General features: G+C 51.0%; 1 protein-coding gene across 1 annotated transcript in view; it reads right to left on the reverse strand.

Annotated features, from left to right (window-relative positions):
* Window positions 1–16,591, reverse strand: part of BRINP2 (BMP/retinoic acid inducible neural specific 2) — a 97,457-nt gene extending 80,866 nt beyond the window's left edge. Inside the window, exon 1 of the mRNA XM_036272713.1 lies at window positions 16,147–16,591. The gene's annotated coding sequence lies outside the window, so the exon portion shown is untranslated. The remainder of the gene's footprint in view (window positions 1–16,146) is intronic.
* Window positions 16,592–19,549: the final 2,958 nt, after the last annotated feature.

The following is a 19,549-nucleotide window of genomic DNA, read 5'->3' on the forward strand; positions in this document are numbered from 1 at the left end:
CATCGCTGACAAGTCAGTCCTCAGTTGTCCTTCCTGCCCTCGTCCTCCCTCCCGGGCCTGATCCGATCAGACACCAGGTGGTTCATCGTGGACTCTGGGAACCACACTGGCTGCGGATTTATCCATGTTTTCTGAGGTTAGGAGGAAGAATCGGGGATTTGGGTTACACAGATGTGACTGGCTTTCAGCCTCTGCGTCTCCCTCTTGGGTGACCTCAGGCTAATTCCAAACTTGCCTAAACCTCAGCTCCCTGATCTTAGAAGGGGCAGCTGTGCGGTTTGTGTGTAGCGTGTCTAAAACGGTGCGTGGCGCACGCGAGTGAGCCCTTCGGGAATCGGGGCTGGGAAAGTCGCCGCCGCTGTGGTGGGATGTGTCTCCCACGTTCACGAATGAAGATGCAGAGTTCCCCGGTGGGGCATGCCCAGAACTCGCGTTATTCATGTTTTACAAAGAAGGAAATTAAAGTAACCGGGAACCTTGGTTGGTTTGTAAATCCCAGTGACCCACATCCCACACGTAGTTTGAAAAAGATCCAGGACCTGGGAGCCCAGGTGTATCTCCCTCGGTTCCCTCTCACTCTCTCTCTGGACCACAATGCTGACCTCCTGTTAGCTCCTCTTCAACACCACGGAAATAGCGACAAGGAAAATCTCTTACTGCCGGTGGGGACCCCCAGGCTCTGACAGCACGAGAGGCTGCGTGTACATTCCCTGTGCCAAGCACGGTGTGTGTGTGTGTGTGTACTAATTTATTTCTTTCTTTCTTTCTTTCTTTCTTTCTTTCTTTCTTTCTTTCTTTCTTTCTTTCTTTCTTTCTTTCTTTCTTTCCTTCCTTCCTTCCTTCCTTCCTTCCTTCCTTCCTTCCTTCCTTCCCTCCCTCCCTCCCTCCCTCCCTCCCTCCCTTCCTTTCTTTTCCTTCCTTCCTTCCTTCCTTCCTTCCTTCCTTCCTTCCTTCCTTCCTTCCTTCCTTCCTTCCTTCCTTCCTTCCTTCCTTCCCTCACCCAAGGACATTTTTTTTCACTTTTTGTTCAGATAGAGTGGGAGGGAGAGAGAGAGAAACATCGACGTGAAAGGGACACATCAAGTGGTTGCCAACCACATGACCCAACCAGGGCCGGGGACAAACTGCAACCGAGGTACGTACCCTTAGCAGGAATCAAACCCAGGTCTCTCTGGACCGCAGGCCAACGCTCTAACCGCTGAGCCAAACTGGCCAGGGCTACTAATTTATTTCTTACAACAATGTAGGTATCATTAGTTTTCCTTCTCCTCTTTTTAAGATTAGGAAGCAGAGGACCAAAGAGGTGGTAACTTGACAAAAGCGAAACTTGGAATTGTACCATCCAGCCCAGCTAGCACCTGGAGGGAAACCTCCATGTTTAGGAAGCACAAGGGGGTTGAGAGTGGGTTACAGGGCCAGGGGCCAGGCTACTGCATCCCATATCGAGGTGGCAGCAGGCTGGCCAGATCTGCAGCCCAGTTTGGGATCTGGTAGGCACGGGATATGCACCTCATTCCTCCTCATGGATCGGCCTGCTCGGTTGTTTTGCTAAGCAGACCTCGTGTTTCAGTACAGCAAAAGCTTTCGGAAGCTCGAACGGTTTTCATTACAAATTCTCTGACAAATAAGGGGTGATGATTTCAGGCCTTCGTGTGTGGGAGAGAATCCAGGGCCCTGAGGTTACACAGCTCCCAAATAGGTTATGTCTTCTGGGCTGTCATTCCTCCCTGGCAGAAATTTCCAGCACGTTGCTCCTGGAGGAGAGGCTGTCTGATAGAGCGGTCCCCGGGGCCGTCGGCCTTGGTTCAGATCCGACTCTACCACTTTCTAACTCTGGGATCTTGAGCAGACGCCGGCCTGTCAGGATCTCGGTGGCATCCTCTGTGAAATGAGTACACTAAAAGTATCGGACCCACGGGGTTGTTTTGAGAAGTCAATGAGTTAATATATTTTATGTAGACTAGTGCCTGGTAAATATTAAATGCTTAACATATGATGGCTAATAGAACAAACACTCTCCCAGACTATCAGATATCCCCCTGGTTAGTGATGTCCCCCAACTCCACACTCCCTTTGTTTATTCTCTCCTTTGGAAATTTAATAATAGTAGAGCTGGGTTGCAATATTTTTTATGTCCAGTAGGTGCCACCCACTCCTTTATGGCAACATTCCTAATACCAAATTCATCCAAACTGAGTAGGATAAGAGTTTTAAGCCCAGCCAGTATGGCTCAATGGATTGAGCTTTGTCCCAGGGACTGAGAAGTTCTGGTTGAATTCCCTGTCAGAGCACTTGCCTGGGTTTCAGGTTCGATCCCCAGTAGGGGGCGTGCAGGAGGCAGCTGATCAGTGTATCTCTCACATTGATGTTTCTCTCTCCCTTCCTCTCTCTCTAAAAAATCAATAAAAACATATTAAAAAATTTAAGTTTCAGGATCAAGACATATAGGAAATATTTGGTTAAACAAAGTTAAAATATGATTCTTTACTGCAGAACTTTTTAGAAGCTCTGACCTAAGTGTACTGTAACCCCCGATTGCCGGCGAGGAGATGAGTGGAGAGGAAAGAGAACCATGTCCCCCAACTTCTTCAAGCAGAGACCTTTCTTTTTTCCCTTCATGATATTTGTGAACCACTGAAGAGACACTGACGTTCTCCCAGACTGAGTTGGGTAACATTTCACTTGGATTGCCTTAAAATGGTGCTTCTCAAAGTGTGGTCTTTATGTTGTCAGCTGCAAAAAGGCCGTTTTCTGCACTTTACCCAAGACCTGCAGAATCCGACTCTGAAGGACAGGCTGAAGCGCCTGCGTTTTAACAAGCTCCCCAGATACATGTTACATTTTGAACCACCGCACTAAAGAAAACCCTTCCCTAATTCTGGAATTCTTTACATTTGAAATCCTGACTACTGAACTTTTCCTTAATAGGAAAAATACTTGTTACCCAAGAAACCCATATTTTAATAAAAAGAGGGTGCTTATGGTGAGGTTTGTTTAACTGCACAGACATTGAAAAGTTCTCCTGTGCCAGGTGTCATGTCAAGGAGCTCAGAATACAGTGACAAACAAGACTTAAAGCCTGCCTTCAGGGTGGTTAGAGTTTGTAGTTAGGAGGGGATCCAGGGCTTGTGCACTGAAGGGTTGAGGGTTTGATTCCCAATCAGGGCACATACCCAGTTTGTGGTTGGATCCCTGGTCGGGCTATATGGGGGGCAACCAACTGATGTTTCTCTTTTGCATCGATGTTTCTCTCTCTCTCTCTCTGCCCCTCCCTTCCTCTCTCTCTCTAAAAGCAATAAAAACATATCTTCAGAGGAGGATTAAAAAAAACATGAAAAAAAGAAAAAGGGATTGAGGGACACTGTTCAGTCTCTTGCTGGACATCATTGTAGGACCTCAGCTGCAGTCACCTTGGCGGTCAAGTCCACGTGGGCTATCATGGGTTATTCTGGGAGTCGGTAAGGAGAGGAAGAATTCATCTCTCTTCTAAATGGCTCATTGACAAGTGAACTAACAAGATACTGGTTTTGTTTTATTTTGCTTTTTGATATCCTAAAAAAATTGCAGTGGGAAACAGGACAAAGAAGTCATGAAGCAAAGGATGAGAGTAAGAAGTAAGGGGAGGGGAAACCTAATAGCTAGATGAGTTATGAGCAGAGAAAAACCCAACCCTGCTGACTCTATTCAGTTTCAGGTGAGAAATAACAGGATTAGAATGTCAAATTGCTGAGTCCTGCAGACCTGAACCATAAACCTTCTCTAAGCTACTCAGCTTTTTCCCTCTGCAGTCACTAATTAAATATTGCCTTGAAATGAAATAAAATAAAGCCTTTTTTGAGTCACGTAGAATTTCATATCATTAGCCTATAACCGGGCTGGGTATCTGGTTGACCTGTACTAGGACCTGGCGTGGAACAGAGCTAAAGGAGAGCCATCAGGATGACAGAGAGCTCACCTCTGTCTTAAACTTTTTACAATCACTTCTTTTTCATACGAAACCTTCGTAGCATCGTATTTTCATATGCAATGTCTTTACCCTAATCAGCAGTGATCTAAGCTACGTGGGATTCCCCTGCCAGTGTGATGTGTGCCGTAAACCCGTGGGTTCGATCCAAGGACGTGACAAATAGCATTTGAAGTCCGAAAATCATCCGTGTGTCCAACTAAGAAATGAGCAGGCAAAGTTTAGGAGTTGCCCCACCTCAGGGCAGCTCAACAATTCAGTTTCCCTGGCACTAGCCTCATGTGTTATCCAGATGACATCTTTACACACCCTTTACTTCCTGCTCCACGGAGCTCGCTCTATGGGTTCGTTCCTAAGTCCTCTCCTTCGCGTTGTGTCAACACTGTGTTTGTGTCCCAAGCTCGGTGGTTGGTATCTGTGTGCCCGAATATCTGACTCTAGCACCTGAGGCCACCCCCAGGCCATTGTCCACTGTAGTCTCCTCTCTGAGCATTTCACCAACTGCAGCCCTAACAGAGACATACCACTGGCTCTGTGTTCTCCTGTTGTTTGCCGAGCAAAATCTATCATTTCTCCGTCTGCATATGGCGTGTGTCAACTGTTTTAAAATTAGCCAGTTTCCCTAAGCATAAAAATGGATTTTTGTCATATCACATGAACCATATATCACAGAAACAAACTAGTTTTTGTGGTGGCATTTTTTTTTTCTTTCCAAAATGCATTAAGTCTTTTTAAGTCCCTGCCAAATCCATTTCGTTTGCTGCATTTGTGAGACACATTTAAAGAAACCGAGCAGAGGGGGGAAAATCCCCTACACGGCTGTCACCTGGAGAGAAATCTAGTTCATTACCACACCAGCCACACCTGGGGGGCTGGACTGCTTCACCTGCTTGTAAATAACAAAGACAGCAGTTGGGCCTGGCCCTGCACTCAAAGTCTGAGATAGGGCAAAGATAACAAACACAACAATGAGATGATTAAGGAAAAGAAACCCCATTTAGGAGCACTCCTTAGACCCCAGAAGCTATGGGGGGGGGGCCTAATTCTGCGCTATTGCCAGTCACACTCAGAATGATCCCAGGACATGGGGTTTACTACACCCTTTGGACAGATGTGGACCCCGGGACTTGCACAGTTAAGTGACTTGGCAAGGTCACATAGCTAGTACCTAGCTATGCCTGGCACACACTTGCACCCAAGCGAATCGTCCCTGAGCCTGTGCTCTCAATGTTGAGGTCATCTCATGTGTCCTTGTCCTCTTGATGACCAGGTCATCTCATGTCAGGGCAAGCCCCTGGGACAACAGGAGGCACCTCTGTGAACTCTCGCGTTCCAGGCTTCTCCTCTTCATGAGGGCTGTTGTCATGGACTTGATAGCCTTGGGTGTCTCTCAGTCAGATAAATCACCCTTTGGCTTTGGAGGAGGTAAAAGAAATGGGTCTCCTCCCTCCAGCACGGCCTTCAGGGGTGGTGGGTAGGGCCGTGTGCGATGCCGCCCGCCCCCTGCAGAGCTGTCACATCCCTCTGTCAGCAGTGATGCCCAGCACGGCAGCTGCCTGCACCGTGCGTTCTGAGGGGCCTGCTGTTCCTCTCCAGAGGGAAGAACACGTGTCGCCTACTTGGCTTAAAATCTGCAAAATTCTCTTTCTAAATGCTGGAGTGTTAATTGAGAGGGCAGCATATTAAATCGTTATTAGTCATTAATACTTCAGCACAGATTAGGTGATCGGGTTCCTGAGAGGTGTGCAGGGCTGAGGAGGGGGTCAGTGTGGTGGAGGTGGTGGGGAGGGCTGACGTCGGGTGGCTGCAGGGGTGAGCAGGGCTGGGCAGTAGGTGCTGGAGTTCAAACGGAGGGTGGGTGAGCAGGGAGGGAGGGAGTCAGGACCACAGTACTGCTTCTAACACACACACACACACACACACACACACACACACACACACACACACACACCTGTCCCTGTCCCTGTGGAGCTGGCCGGACCGCCCTTATACGCACCGGTTTTAGGAAAGGTACCAGCCCCTCCTGGCCAACCTCCTCCGAGAACCTTGACTGTGCCCCATGGCCAGGGGCTTGTAACACAGCCTTTGGCCTCTAGGGGTCTCCAGGGCCCGAGGCTTTGGGAGGATGCTGACCTTGCTCTGTTATCCCAAAGGGCCCAAATCCCAAGGAGCTAAGATTTTGGAAAGGGACAGAGACACGTGCATAAAGCCCCCAGAAGCCCATCACTGGCGGAACACTGCTCATCCACGCACCTGCTCCTGCCGAGGGCCTGTTTACAGTGCACAGAAAGGCATGAACACAGAGGGGGAGGGGACACATGAACTGCCCTGTCCTCCTCACTCGGGCTGGAGCGTCTTCTGCCTCAAGGGGATTCCAAGGACTTCCCTCTGCAGCCTGCCCCCCCCCCCCCCCCCCCGCACATTCTTCCAGTAAGCTCCATCTTCAGGCTACCGGACTATAGCTGAGCAGGGATCTTCATCCCCTCCCCTCCCCCTCCCCCACCCCAGACCTGGGGCCTGGTCCAGGGATCTGCACAGGGCCTGGGACCTGGGAGAGTGGGACAGGCAGAGTCCTCTAATCACCAAGGTCCCCCCGCCACCGGGGCTGGGCACTGATGGCCAGGGTCTCCCTGAGGTTGGTGACAAAGAAGGGAAGGGACAGTGAGGGAGGATCGCAGCCTGGTCCTGGGAGACCTCAGTGCCCTGTGACAGCAGAGCCATTGAAGGGCAGAGGTTCCAGAGAGAACTCTTCTGTAACATCTCACAACTGAGGAGTCTTGGGGAAAGTAACCTGGAGAGTATTATGCTAAGCGAAATAAGCCAGTCAGAGAAAGCCAAGTATCACATGATCTCACTTATATGTGGAAGCTAATGAACAAAGAAAACTCATGACTAAAACAGAAGCAGAGGCGTGGAAATGGGGACGGACTGACGTACCTCAGAGCGAAGGGGTGGGGTGGGGAGGGCGGGAAGAGACCAACCAAAGAACATAGCTGCGTCGCCTATGGATGCAGACAGTAGTGTCGTGAAGGCCCGGGGTGGAGAGTGGGGTGGAGGAGGGACAATGAAGGGAACATTTTCAACAATAAAAATACATTTAAAAGATAAAATGAAATAAAAGGATGAAGTCTTGGGAGAGGCACTATCACTCCAGGTCCATGCTTCCCGGGGCTGCGGCGGTGGGCGGCGGGACCCCGTTTTCCCATCCTCTGCAGGACGTGGGTTTGAATCCCCACCCTAACACCAGCTAGGAGATCTTGGAAAATCGACTTACGCTCTCTCTATGTCCCTTTCCTCATCTTCAAAGTGGGGACAATAGTTATGTTAGGGGGAGTCGCGGGATTGGCCAAGCCCTTTCCTGCGTGCACTGGGCCTGGCAGGCAGCCAGCCGGCCTTTCTCCCGGGGCGCAGGCCCCACAATCTTTGCGCACCGGGAGCAGAGGGGACGCGGTGATCTGTCCTGGGCTCGCTGAACTTCACAGGTGTGTGCGGGCACGGAGAGACTTATTTAAAATCAATCTTGCTTCGTCACCTGTTATTTGAACTGAATCACAAGTCTTGCTTTTGAAGGGAATTCCATAGCACGGTGGGTGCCGGTGTGTTTTGAACGACCGTTAGGTTCCCAGAAGGTGACTCAGGGACCACATGTGGGCCAGGAAAGAGAAGTGACAGGTGGGGGCGCTCCAGGCCCCCAGACTGCTCCCAGCAGGAGGTCCTCTTTTATCTGCTTCCGATGTGGGGGTTCCAGGTAAGGGGTGGTTTGCTCAGGGTCTTCTACTGCTTTGTAAAAGGTTAAAAACCACTGCAGGTGCATCCTTGTGTAATTCAGGGAAAAACTTTTCTCCAAGCCCAAGGACGCTCAAGCCTTATTTTATTTTGAAAGCCTGCTCTTTTGAGAAAGGAGCACACCTGTGTTCAGAAACAGAGGCACTTGAACTGTTCAGCCCACACCTGCTAAGTGCCAGGACGCAGAGCAGGACACTTGTCACCAGGGCATTTCTGAACGCACACCAACCCGCACGACCTGTCTCAGAAACCCCCAAGGGTCCAACGCTGCCCCCCTCCCACTCCTGACTGATGCAGCCTGACCCTGGCGCCGCTCCCTGACCTTGACCACCGAGGTGCCCTCCCCCTGGGCGTGACCTAAGACGGTGATCACAGTGCAAAGTCTGGTATTGAAGAGCGCGTGCTTTGGGGTCTGGCTCCTGGGTTCGAATCCGAGCTCTGCCACTCCCCAGTTGTGTGACCTTGCGTTAGTGACTCAGTCTCTCTGAACTTTAATTTCCTCATCTGCAAACAGAAGATAACAACCTTTCCAGAGGGTTGTTGGATGATTAAAGGAGACAGAGCCTGGAGCGCACTTAGCATGGTGCCTGGCATATGGAAACTATTGCCAGGAAGCTCCTGATTCCCTGGCATCGAACAGCATCCACTGAAGCTACTGCCTGACTCTGGCCACGGCTCACGGCCATCATCATTCTGCGTGGACGTCCGTGTCTTACGGGCTCTCCTACTCGGGGACACAAAACTTCAGCTGCCGTTTTGTGCACCGGTAACTTTGTGGAAAATTTTAAATCGTTTTCTCTAATCCTCATGATGTTGGTAGAAGCTTAGGGATTCATGGGTGTGTGTGAATGTGTGTGTGAGTGTGTGTGAATGTGTGTGTGAGTGTGTGTAAATTGTGTGAGTGTGTGAATGTATGAGTGAATGTGTGTGAATGTGTGTATGAACATGTGTGTGAGTGTGTGTGTAAACTGTGTGTGTATGTGTGTGAGTGAAAGTGTGTATGAATGTGTATGTGAGTGTGTAAATATGTGAGAATGTGTGTGAATGTGTGGAGTGAATGTGTGTGTGAATGTGTGTGTGAGTGAATGTATGTGAATGTGTGTGTGTGAATTTGTGTGTATTTGTGTGTGTTTGTCTGTCTGTGCCTTCTACCTCTGTGGAGAGCAGCAAACCAGGGGCCTCTTAAGCCATGTCTCACCCCATAAGAACCAATGGGACAAGTGGACTGAGGGGGGAGGTTGGGAACGTGCGGACAGTGTGCTGCCCCCGAGACCAACCACGTGGGACTAAGTCTGCGGCGTCCAGCGGTGAGGGCCAGAGATGGAGCCTAGGTTACAGCCTGCACAGTTTCTCTTCAGATCCCAGCCGCCACCCACCCCGGGATCTCCACCTTCTTCAACTGCCAATCAGGTCTCACTTTAGACGTTCCCTCCTGGAAGAAGCCTTTCCCGACCCCCTCCATCAGCCCGTCCGGCAGCCCTCGCCCGGTCAGCTCCTTCATCACCAGCCCCGCCACGCTCTCCTGCGTTCCTCTGTCCACACGCTCGGTTTCGACGCCACAGCCTAGGCAGTGTGGACTCAGCTCCAAACGGGGTTAGAGTACCCGCTACCCTGCTAGTGTGTGACCTTGGACAAGTTCTGTAACCTCTCTGGGCCTCGATTCGTCCTCTCTGAAATGGGAATCTAGGATGTATTAAAACGGGAATCACAGGCTCATCTGGTGAAGTAGAGAGTTAAGGTGTAAACAAGCTGTCAGCACCGTGCCTGGCACAGAGTACGACCAAGACCTTAGCTGTCATCAGCAACGCTAGTGACAACTGTCACCGTGATTATCACCCCATCTCCTAGACTTGATGGCAGGGCCTTTCTCTCTGCTGCACCCCAGTGCCTAAGAGTTCCCGGCACATGTTCATAGTGATATACGGAACAGACACCTCGGAAGAACTACGTCTCACCGCCATCCCAACCCGGCCTCTGAGTGCGGAGGTGGCCACCCAGACAAACCATTGCAGTGCGGTGGGTGCGGCGCAAAAGCAGACTTTGCACGAGATGTGGGGGCGCGTGGAGGAGGGGCGCTCCGTTCCTTCCCAGTCTCGGGGAAGCCTTCCAGAGGAGACCATCTTCACAATCTGGGAGCTCAGGAGCCCCCGGGAAGCAGAGAAAAAGGCAGGGTTCTGCAGGGAAACAGCACAGGCCACCCGCCGCCTTGGGGTGCTGAGGGAGCTGCCCCCGTTTCGGGTTGCAGAGGTGAAGGGCAGTGGAGAGAGAGGCTGCTGGACCAGTGCGCGAAGGATCTGTTTGCAATGCTAAGAAATCGGGCTTTTATTCTGACAATGGTGGAGTCACTGAAGACTTACGATAGGGAGAAGCACAATCGAACGTGCCAGGCTCACCTCACTGCGAGGAGGAGGAGGCTGGGCCGGCTAGCCTCCGAGGGAAGGCACGGGAGACCAAGCACTGGGAACGTCCCGGCGAGAACCTGACCAAGAGGGGGCAGGACACGGGGTGGCTTTGAGAAACCATTAGGAGGTGAAACCTGACAGGTCCTAGGGGGGCACGTGAGAGAAAGGAGGGCCCAGGACAACCCTTATTTCTTAATTACGCTTCTGGAGGTTTGGTTGTGCCTTGAACGACAGCAGGGAACTTGGAGGAGGGATTGATTTCATGTGCGCACTTGACGCATAATGAGTTCACCTTTGGGCACTTGCATCTCGGTGGTATCAGAGTCAAGGCCTTGGGTGAGAAAGGATGTCGATACTTTCTGAGCATCTACCGTGTACCTAGAACTGCGTTTGCGCCCGTGTGGAGAACGACCTCATTTAATGTTGAGAACGACCTTTGAAAGGGGGGGCCTTCTGGTTCTTATTTTATAGATGAGGACACAGGCTCAGAGAGGTAAGGATCCCCACTTCACATGGTTACCGTGGAAGAGTAAGTGGACCCGTTTGATTAAGCGAGACTGGGTGAAGCGCACAAAGAGAAGGGTGACGTGCTAGGGTGTTTGGGGACAGGTCGTGGGAAACTTTGAACGGAGATACTAACCATTCAACGGGGGTGTTGTGAAATCAGGCAAGAGAAGGCTTGTAAAACATTTGGTAAACTGTGAAATGCTGAACCAATAGGAGTGCAAGCCATGGCCAAACATTATTGCAAAGAGTAATAATCAGGAGTGAATTATAATGTTCAAATCTGGACTTACGAAGTAAAAGTCGGTCGGGATGTCTTCTCCCCATTCTTCTCACTGATCGGCCACCACACGTCTTTGTTTCTCCCCTCCTGCCCCCACACACTGTCTGCATGTCTGGCGTGCATGAGCCCTCAGAAGGGAAGATGATACCGTGGCCGAGATCAGGAGGAAGAAAGGGATTCGAAAAATCAAACACACCCAGCTGATCCCAACTATTGTGTCCTCACACTTTGGAGTGAAACCCTACAGATGATTTCTGCGGTTATTTCCACTGTCAGGCAGGAACTCAAAACTGTGCGGATGAACTGGCCAGGCGGCCCACCTGCTCATTGTTGCATGTGAGATACAGCTGCAGCACCACTCAGAGGCCCCGGGGGCTGAGCCAGCTGAGGACTCCTCAGAGAGGGGCCAGCGTAAGCTCCCTGCGCCCTCCTTCACCTCACACTTCAGAGACATGTGCCCCAGTGCTCTGAGATGCCCATCAGCCCTCCCGCATGCACTCTCTCCCCACATCTCTGGCCCCTCCGGTCTCATGCTCCGCAGGGCCTAGACCAGCGCTGTCCAAAAGAAACATAATGTGAGCCACACATGTGATTCAATTTTTCTAGTAGCCACATTAAGGAGTCGTACGAGATGGATGAAACTGATTTGATATATATTGAATTTAACCCAATCATTTGAACATGGAATCAATATTTAAAAAGTACCGATCGGATGTTTTACATTCTTTTTTTAAAGCCAAGTCTTCAGACTGTATTTTGCACTTGCAGCACACGTGTGCATTCTCACGCTCCCACGTGGCGGGTTGCGAGTGTGTTGGCAGCTTGCCACAGGCCAGAGATCGGTCTTGAGGGCCATCCGATCGCCCACGCCCTCTGCCCAGTCCAGCACCCCGCAAATGCCTGCATTTCACGTGCGCTTCAGTAACAGGAGTGGGGGAACTGGCTGCTGAGGTCCCACACCCTCGTCACGGTCCTCAACTTGACTCCCATCCGCATGGCAGAGTGAGTCTCAGGAGAGATCAAACTGCATCCCTAATGGGTCAGGTGAGACGGGCCCCTGCGGCCCCAGGCTGACGCCTACCTGAGCCGACAGCCTCCTCATTCCCACAGAGAAGAGGCTGTGACCACAATCCGAGCCATAGACACATGAGCCTGGACCTCCACCTTAGCCCCCAAACACAGCTGTGGATACTTGCAATTAATAAAGAAAAAAAGCGGCGGCCCCACTGTCCAGCGGCGTGGTCACTGAACACCAGAGAGAAAGGTGACACGGCCAAGGGGAGGATTTTCAAGAGAAACTGCATGTCCCTCAGGACTTGTCCCCAGGGCAAACTCCTGGGACTAAGCAATCCAACAAACTGGATTTTCCTCTGGACCCGAGAGCAAATAGGATGTGACTTTAGGCAGGTCATTTCACTCTCAGCACCCGACAGGGACTTGCTCCATGTTGGAACGGGGCCACCCCCGCAACCAGGGACATGCAGGGTGAAGAGCTGTCTCAACCCCAGTGAAGACCAAGGAACAGGGTGCTTCTCTCACAAGACCTGTGCTTTGCCCTGACCTTCCCCCAGGAGACCAGGCTGACTGCCAGAGCAGGTGCGTGGCTGAGCGGTCACAGCCGGCCCCTGGTGGTCTGCAGCCCTTGGCCCTTCCTTGGCACTGCCCGGGCTGGCAGATTGCCTCTCCCCGCTGCTGAGCAGCCACGGTGCCCGGCGGTTCAGCTGCAGGTGATCCTGCTGTCCCTTCTGCTTTTGGTGGCCTCCTCCTTTGTGACTGCCAGAGCATATGTTTTATTAAAAGGGACAGAGGAGGGGAGACACGAGGTTATGTACATGGACATGCTCAGGAGTCTTAAGATTGAAAATCTCCTGCTCAGTGCAAAATGCCTGAGGGCTCTGGTATGCTGCCGGCTCTGAGTCAACCCCAACAGGGACTTTTGGGTGGGGAAACAGGAAATGAAGGAAGAGCAAGGTTCTCTCTTAGGATAGTCTGATTCTAAAATCTGAACATATTTTCTCATGGTCTCTGGAAATATGCTTGCTTTCCCTCAAGATCTTCAGCCAGTTCTTTCTGGACATGGTGTTGATCAGCTCTCTGACCTTGAGCTCTAGGGTGGAAGGCTGGGCAAGAGATCCAACACGTCCGTCCTCTGCCTGGTCCCAGAGCAGCTTCCTTTACAAGTGTCTCACATCGTGAACCCAAGTGTCGCTCTTTCCAGACGCAAGTGGAGCCCTGGCTCGGGCGGACCCCACGGAGTCACGGGAGCCTGGTGTGTCCAGCCCTCCCAACTTCTGCTGCCCTCAGCGTCTCTGTGGGCTGGAGCCCAATCCCCATTTCTCCCTCTTCACACAAGCCCCACCCCCACCCAGGAGTGCAGACGGCCCCTCCTTGCAATACTGATCACTCTCATTATCTGGACCAATCAATCTTAGATTAATTAGGTCAGCCTCATGCCTCTCTCGTATTGAACTGCTGCTACCATGTGTATTTCCCAGATGGAAGCGTGTTTCCCCAACTAGACTGTAAGATCACTGGGGGCAAAAGCGAGGACTGGTAAGACTTGAGCCCTCACAGCCCGTAGGTCAGCGCCCACGGAGAAGGTGCCATCATTGCCATCTCCCATTTCTGCAGGGTACAGAAATATTGAACCAAATCACAGTCACAAGATGAAGCCAGTCCTTAGGATAAGTCACGGAGCCTGGGGTTGGCTTAGCCGTGATGAGACCCACCCCCCACCCCCTAGGTTCCCTTAATTGCCCTGTGACCCTGAGTAAAGGAGTTGATTCATCTTCCTGAGATCCTCTGCCCTTGCTTTTCCGAGAAGGAGGCTAAAATCATTCTAGCTCTACTTCTTAGGGTAATCAAAGATTAATGAGACAATAAGCCATGTGAGGATTAATTAGATGAGCTCCCTCCAGTGCCCCCAGCCCTCTGGAAAAGGGATGCCATTATAAAATGTAGACAAGGTCTTATTTAAGAGAAAAGACTTGAATTGCCAAAAATATACTGCACAGTGGGGAAAACAAACCACTAACCAGGAAACCTCAACGCTAAGCATCCCAGTCAGCAGAAAGTGCACACACAGATGTCTCTGGTCCCTCCAGATTACCTCTTGTTTGTGAGCAGGGGAGGGATTTGGGGCACCATCCCAGAGGGGCTCTCTTGGATGTGATGCTCCCCAGTGGCTGACCTGTGCCTGGGGAAAGGGGATCAGAAGGAGTTGATGACGCAGGGATGTTCTCTGACCTCTGGCCTTGCTCGGTAAACAACCTGTTGGGAGGCCAGAAAGGAACACCCAGAGGATGCTCTTTAAGGGCTGAGCAGGGGAAGATGCACCCCCTCCTTGAGACTGGCCTAGTGCTAAGAGAGCAGGAACCCTCCTCCCTCCCCAGCCCTCCCCTGCTGTCCTCCTCTCGTGCCCACACAGCAGCACACAGCACCCCATTCTGGGACACAAGTTGGCCTCGTGTTTGGTGAGTAGGGAGAGGCCGGAGTCAGGGATGCTTCTGTCTTCTCTATGCCTGCAGCCCAGCTGTCAAACCCTCTGGAGGCAGCTGCCCTCCAGCAGGGAAGACCGTGGTCTGACATTTGCTACCTTTTCCTCAAACATCCGTGCCCATGCTCTGCACCTACCCCAATCATATCCCCCCCTCAAGAAGCAAAGCATGCATCTCTCCCCAAAGTAGCAGCAGCAGTGACGTTGGTGAGATTCCAGGACCACAGTGGTAGCATTGCTTGGTCATGCCCCAAACACTGCAAAGCAACTTATTCTGGCTCAGAGGGAACTCCGAGAGCCCTGCCTTAAACAAATAACACACACACAACTGTGTTAAGTCAAAAGGGAGAACACATCAACTCCAGCATCCCTTTGCTGTTGCCTGATGTCATCAGACTGCCCCCCAGGGGATTCTGTGAAATACTTGAGCTGCTTGGTTAATACTGGCATTGCATGCATTCTGGAGAGCGTGGTCAGAGAGTGTACCTTCCGTGTGTCCATGTCTGGAGAAGAATAGAGGCAGAAATACTTGGCTGACAATGTACCTTTCAACCTCCTGATTGGTCTGTGCTGACATATCATTGTCCCTGCAGGATAAGGCCCAGATTACCCAGCTATAAGCAGGCCTGTTTTAATTGCTCTCTTTTCCACAAACCATTTCTTCCTGCCCAGGGCACTGGCTCCCAGGGCTAGGAAGAACGCACACACAGTTCTTTCTCTACAGAGGGGTCTGTTCAATTGTGTTACAGTACATCGGCTTGATTATTAGCTAATATTTGGCTTTGGTCTATATACCCTGGATAAATATGTACCAGGCAGAGGAACTGCTTGGTGAGGAGAAAACTCCTCCGGGCTGGCACAGCAGCTCCCAAGTTCCGGCTCCTACTAAGAAGGATCACTCCAGCCTCAGGGGCCTGGGGAGCACACTGCACATGCATGGTTCTTCTGTCGGCAGCTAGCTTCCTGCACACAGCTGTGAGCACAGACATGCACATGCACACACACACACACACCCCAGGCAGCATTAGACTGTGTACTCAGGCGATCACAGAACCAGGGAGAGAGATGGCTAGATAATGTCAGCACGCCCCTCCTTCCAGTGTGCGGCCAGGCTCAACTCAATCCATGGGCTCCTGCCAACACCCTGGGGAGACAATTTGCAGCCTACAGGGTTCACTCTTCAGAATTTTCTTCCTTAGCTGCATGTGCCTGGGAAAAAGAGACAGCCCGCTACAAGCATGTCACGGAGCTCTCGGAACATGTGAATACAGATGTATCACGTAGCATGACCTCAGCTCTTCGGGGTCCTTCTCCAACATAGTGAACACGTACAGTCTCAGCTCAGCAGGCAGGGTCCTAGGCATTTTCTGCAATTATGCAGCCTGCCTGGATTTTCTGAAGCTAATGGGAGTTGCACTAACTTTGAGGAGTTGGACCAGGCAAAAGCAATATAGGTCAGGCAGAGTGTCCAAGCCGAGTGCAGGCATGCACACGAGGAAGCGGTAACAGGGCCATCTCCAGCGAAACCCCCAGTGCACTGCTCAGCTCCATCAAACAGCAACTACCAGATGGGATCCTTCCTTCTGCCTGCAACTGCCAGGCACCAGGGCATCAGGGTTGTAGCGCGGCCCATGACACCCTTACCAAGGAACACACCAAAAGCACAAAGAAAAGAGGACCGAGAAAAACCACCCAAACCCTGCTCGGTTACCTTGAATCCTTGCAAGAGCCCTCCTGGCTGTATCAGCTGCTCCCCAAACCTCCGCCGACTGGGAGGAGACCCCTAAAAGATTGCAGGTTTTTGTGCAACATCTCCAGTGGCAGCCTTCCCAAGTTTCTACTTCATGCTTTCTTGTGGCTCTTTCTCGTCTGGGAAACGCGGGTGCCTCGCCTTTCAGCGTGAGAGAGGTGAAGGGAGTCTCTTTTCAAATTCTCCGGCTCCTGGCTTTGCCGCCGCCGCCGCCGCCAGACCACTTGCCGACCGTCTTCCCGCTAAGCAGCCGGGATCCCGGCCCCCGAAGCAGGTTGGAAGTGGGGCTTCGGCGCCCCGCCGGGGCGCACGCGGGTGGGAGCGGGAAGGAAAGTGCAACACCCAACCGGGGGAGTCCCCTGTCCGTCCGCCGAAGAGGAACCCAGGGTCTCGCCTCCTTGCAACTCTAAAGGGATTCACGCGCCCGCTCTCTCTCCCGAAATCTCTGCCTCGCACATGGGCAAAGCCCGCTCCCCGGCGTCAGCGCTCGCTCGGCCGCCCGCAGACCTGAGCCCGGCTCGCAGCGCTCGGCAGGTGCCCGTCCGCGGGCCAGCGCGAACCGGATGCTCCCGCGCAGCCGAGACCTGCCCAGCCGCCCCAGCAGCTCCCGAGGCCGGCGGATCCTGCCCGGGCTGCAGCCGCGTCGGCTGGCTCGGGTCCTGCACCTAGGCAGTGTCACCTGCAGACTCCGACCCCCGAGGAGTGTCTTAGGATAACAATGCTGCCGGGCCTGCCTCTCGCTCGCTCTCTCTTCTGCGCGTAGGTTGGCAGCCAATGGGACACAGCGCCACCGTCCCCACAGGCGCCCATTGGCTGGCGGCTTGGCAGGGGGCGGGCTCGGAGCCTCCCCGCGGTCTCCTTTGGCCAGAGGGCCGGTGGGGACCGGCTCAGTTAACCCTCCCGCGGTGCCGCGGACTGTTCGGTGTGGATCCCGTGGGCTCGGATACGTGCCTGGCGGGAGCTGGAGAGTGTGCGGAGGCCAAGGAACGGGAAGAAGGTTGGGAAGAAGGTTCGATTTTCTTCTCCTGTTCCTGAGTTACAATAATCATTTGTCCCAGACCATTTTGTTTGCTTCACTGGGACTCCCAGAGATAGATAGGGACCCATCTGAGTCCTTCTCCTTCCAATTTGAGATCTTATTCCATTGCTTTGTGTATTTTAGTCTCTTGGTCCTGAAGTACTTAATTAGAAATGAGCCCCCAAGTGAGAAATACTTATATCACTCTGTGTGTGTGTGGGGGGGGGGGGGGGGGGGAGGTGAGGGGTGGGATTGAGAGAGAGAGAGAGAGAGAGAGAGAGAGAGAGAGAGAGAGGTGAGGGGTGGGAGAGAGAGCGAGCCAGGGAAAGAGGCAAGATAGGAGAAACTCAAAAGAGGAGAGAGAGAGAGAAACAGATTTAGAGACCTTGAATAGCTAAATCTAGAGACATTGGGTCCCCAAACCAGGATGGTGAAAACAAAGGCAAGAAAAACTTCTGGGGAGAAATTAACGGGGGGGGGGGGGCCGTATCCTGCTTCCAGGAGAGGGGATCATTCTGCCTTCCCCATTTTCCTTCTGTGTGTCTCCTTTCACTCCAGCGAGTGTCAGGAAGAGGGATTGGGGATCTCCACTTGGTTTTTAAAGGGAGACCAGAGATTCAGAACAGGACTAGCTTTGTTCCTGTGAAGCAGGTGCTGTAGCTGAGGCTGTGAACGGAGGGGGGGGGGAGGGAGAAGGAGAGAGGGAGAAGGGGATACAGGGGGAGAAGGAGAGAGGGGGAGAGAGAAAGAGAGAGGGAGAGAAAGGGAGAGAGACATTAACTTTGAATCAAAGAGTGTGAAATAATCCTTGATATCCTAATGAAGCAAAACTGAATTATGTCCAGCTAACTAGCATGCTACACTAAATTTTGGCAAGAACAGGGGAGACCCATAGTTGAAGAAAACTCCAATTCAACGGAAGAGCTTGGGGTGGGAGCTGGCAATGGAATTTGGGGATTTCACAGTAAGTCATGTGGTGGGAGAAATAGAGAGGACACACAGTCAGAAAGGGAGTGAAGTGTTTTGATTTAGTCCTTCAATGAAGAGCAACAGCAAAGATTATTTTGTTTTTAAAACATGGAAAAAGTAAAGGAATGCAGAAGTTTAATGAATGTCAAAGTAATATAATTAAGGATTAGCTAAAAAAAAAAACACACACAAAAAATCATAGAACCAGAAGTTCTGGATGAATGGGGGGAAATTAGAAATATTCATCACACACACAGCCTTAGCCTCAACTACCCATCACTGTCACCTGTATCCCCTCCTCTGTATCTTATGCAGGGTTGACTGGCCTTCTCCACCTGCAGGTGTTTGTTTGCCTAAGCTACAAAATGTGTCAGGGCGCTGTGGTCCCAGAGGGTCTCCAACTCTCCTATTGGATAAAATATCCAAGTAAACCCCTGACAACCGACATCTTTTGCTGTCCAACTATTGAGTTATTTATTGTTTCTTAGTGACAGAGGCCCCCTGAACTTGCCCCAGGGGGATAAGACATTAGATGCTGAGACTCTCATAAAATTGGGGAAGGGAGTGAATAAAAGGAAGGAGTAGTTGAACAAATTTTTATCATTTACAGTGGAAAGAAATTAAAATTTCCAAGATCTCTAAGGAAGAAGGAAAGGGGATGAAGTTGGGAGACTAAATAGAAAGAAAGAAAACAACTTGGGGGGGAAAAACAACAACAACAACAACAAAAAACTTGCCTATACTTTCTTCACTGATGGAGTCCTAAGCCCTGTTTAAAAAAAATAAAAATAAAAATAAAAAAAGCTAATATGGTATAGTGTACATTAACAAAATTCCACAAGTGTACAGTTTGATGAATTTTTGCCTATATGTGTCCACGTGAACACTACCCACATAATTTCTGGTTCTCCAAGAAGTTTATCTGTCCCTTCTTAGTCAGAACCCCTCTCCCCCTGTGGTAATCACTATTCTGATTTCCGTCTTCAAAGATTAATGTTCTTGAATTTCATAAATATAGAAACTTAGACTGTACACCCTTACTCTTATGTCTTATTTTTCATTTATCATTGTGTCTGTGAGATTCACCCATGTAGACGCATCTTTAGTTTTTTTATTGCTGTGTAGTATTTTGCTACATGACTAATATGACATTTATTTATTCTCCAATTGATGCATATTTGGATTGCTTCCATTTTTTGTCTATTATGAGTAAACCTGCTGTAAATGTTCTTGTACACATCTTTTGGTAGACATATGCAATCATTTCTCCTGGGTGTATAGCTAAGAGTGTAAATCACTTAATTTGCTTTTGGCTACTACATGTGAAAAGACATCTCACAAAGAATATTCTGAAGCTTACATTCCTTTTGCAGTAAT

Source organism: Molossus molossus, unplaced genomic scaffold (assembly GCF_014108415.1).
Source record: "Molossus molossus isolate mMolMol1 unplaced genomic scaffold, mMolMol1.p scaffold_m16_p_20, whole genome shotgun sequence".
NCBI lineage: Eukaryota > Metazoa > Chordata > Mammalia > Chiroptera > Molossidae > Molossus > Molossus molossus.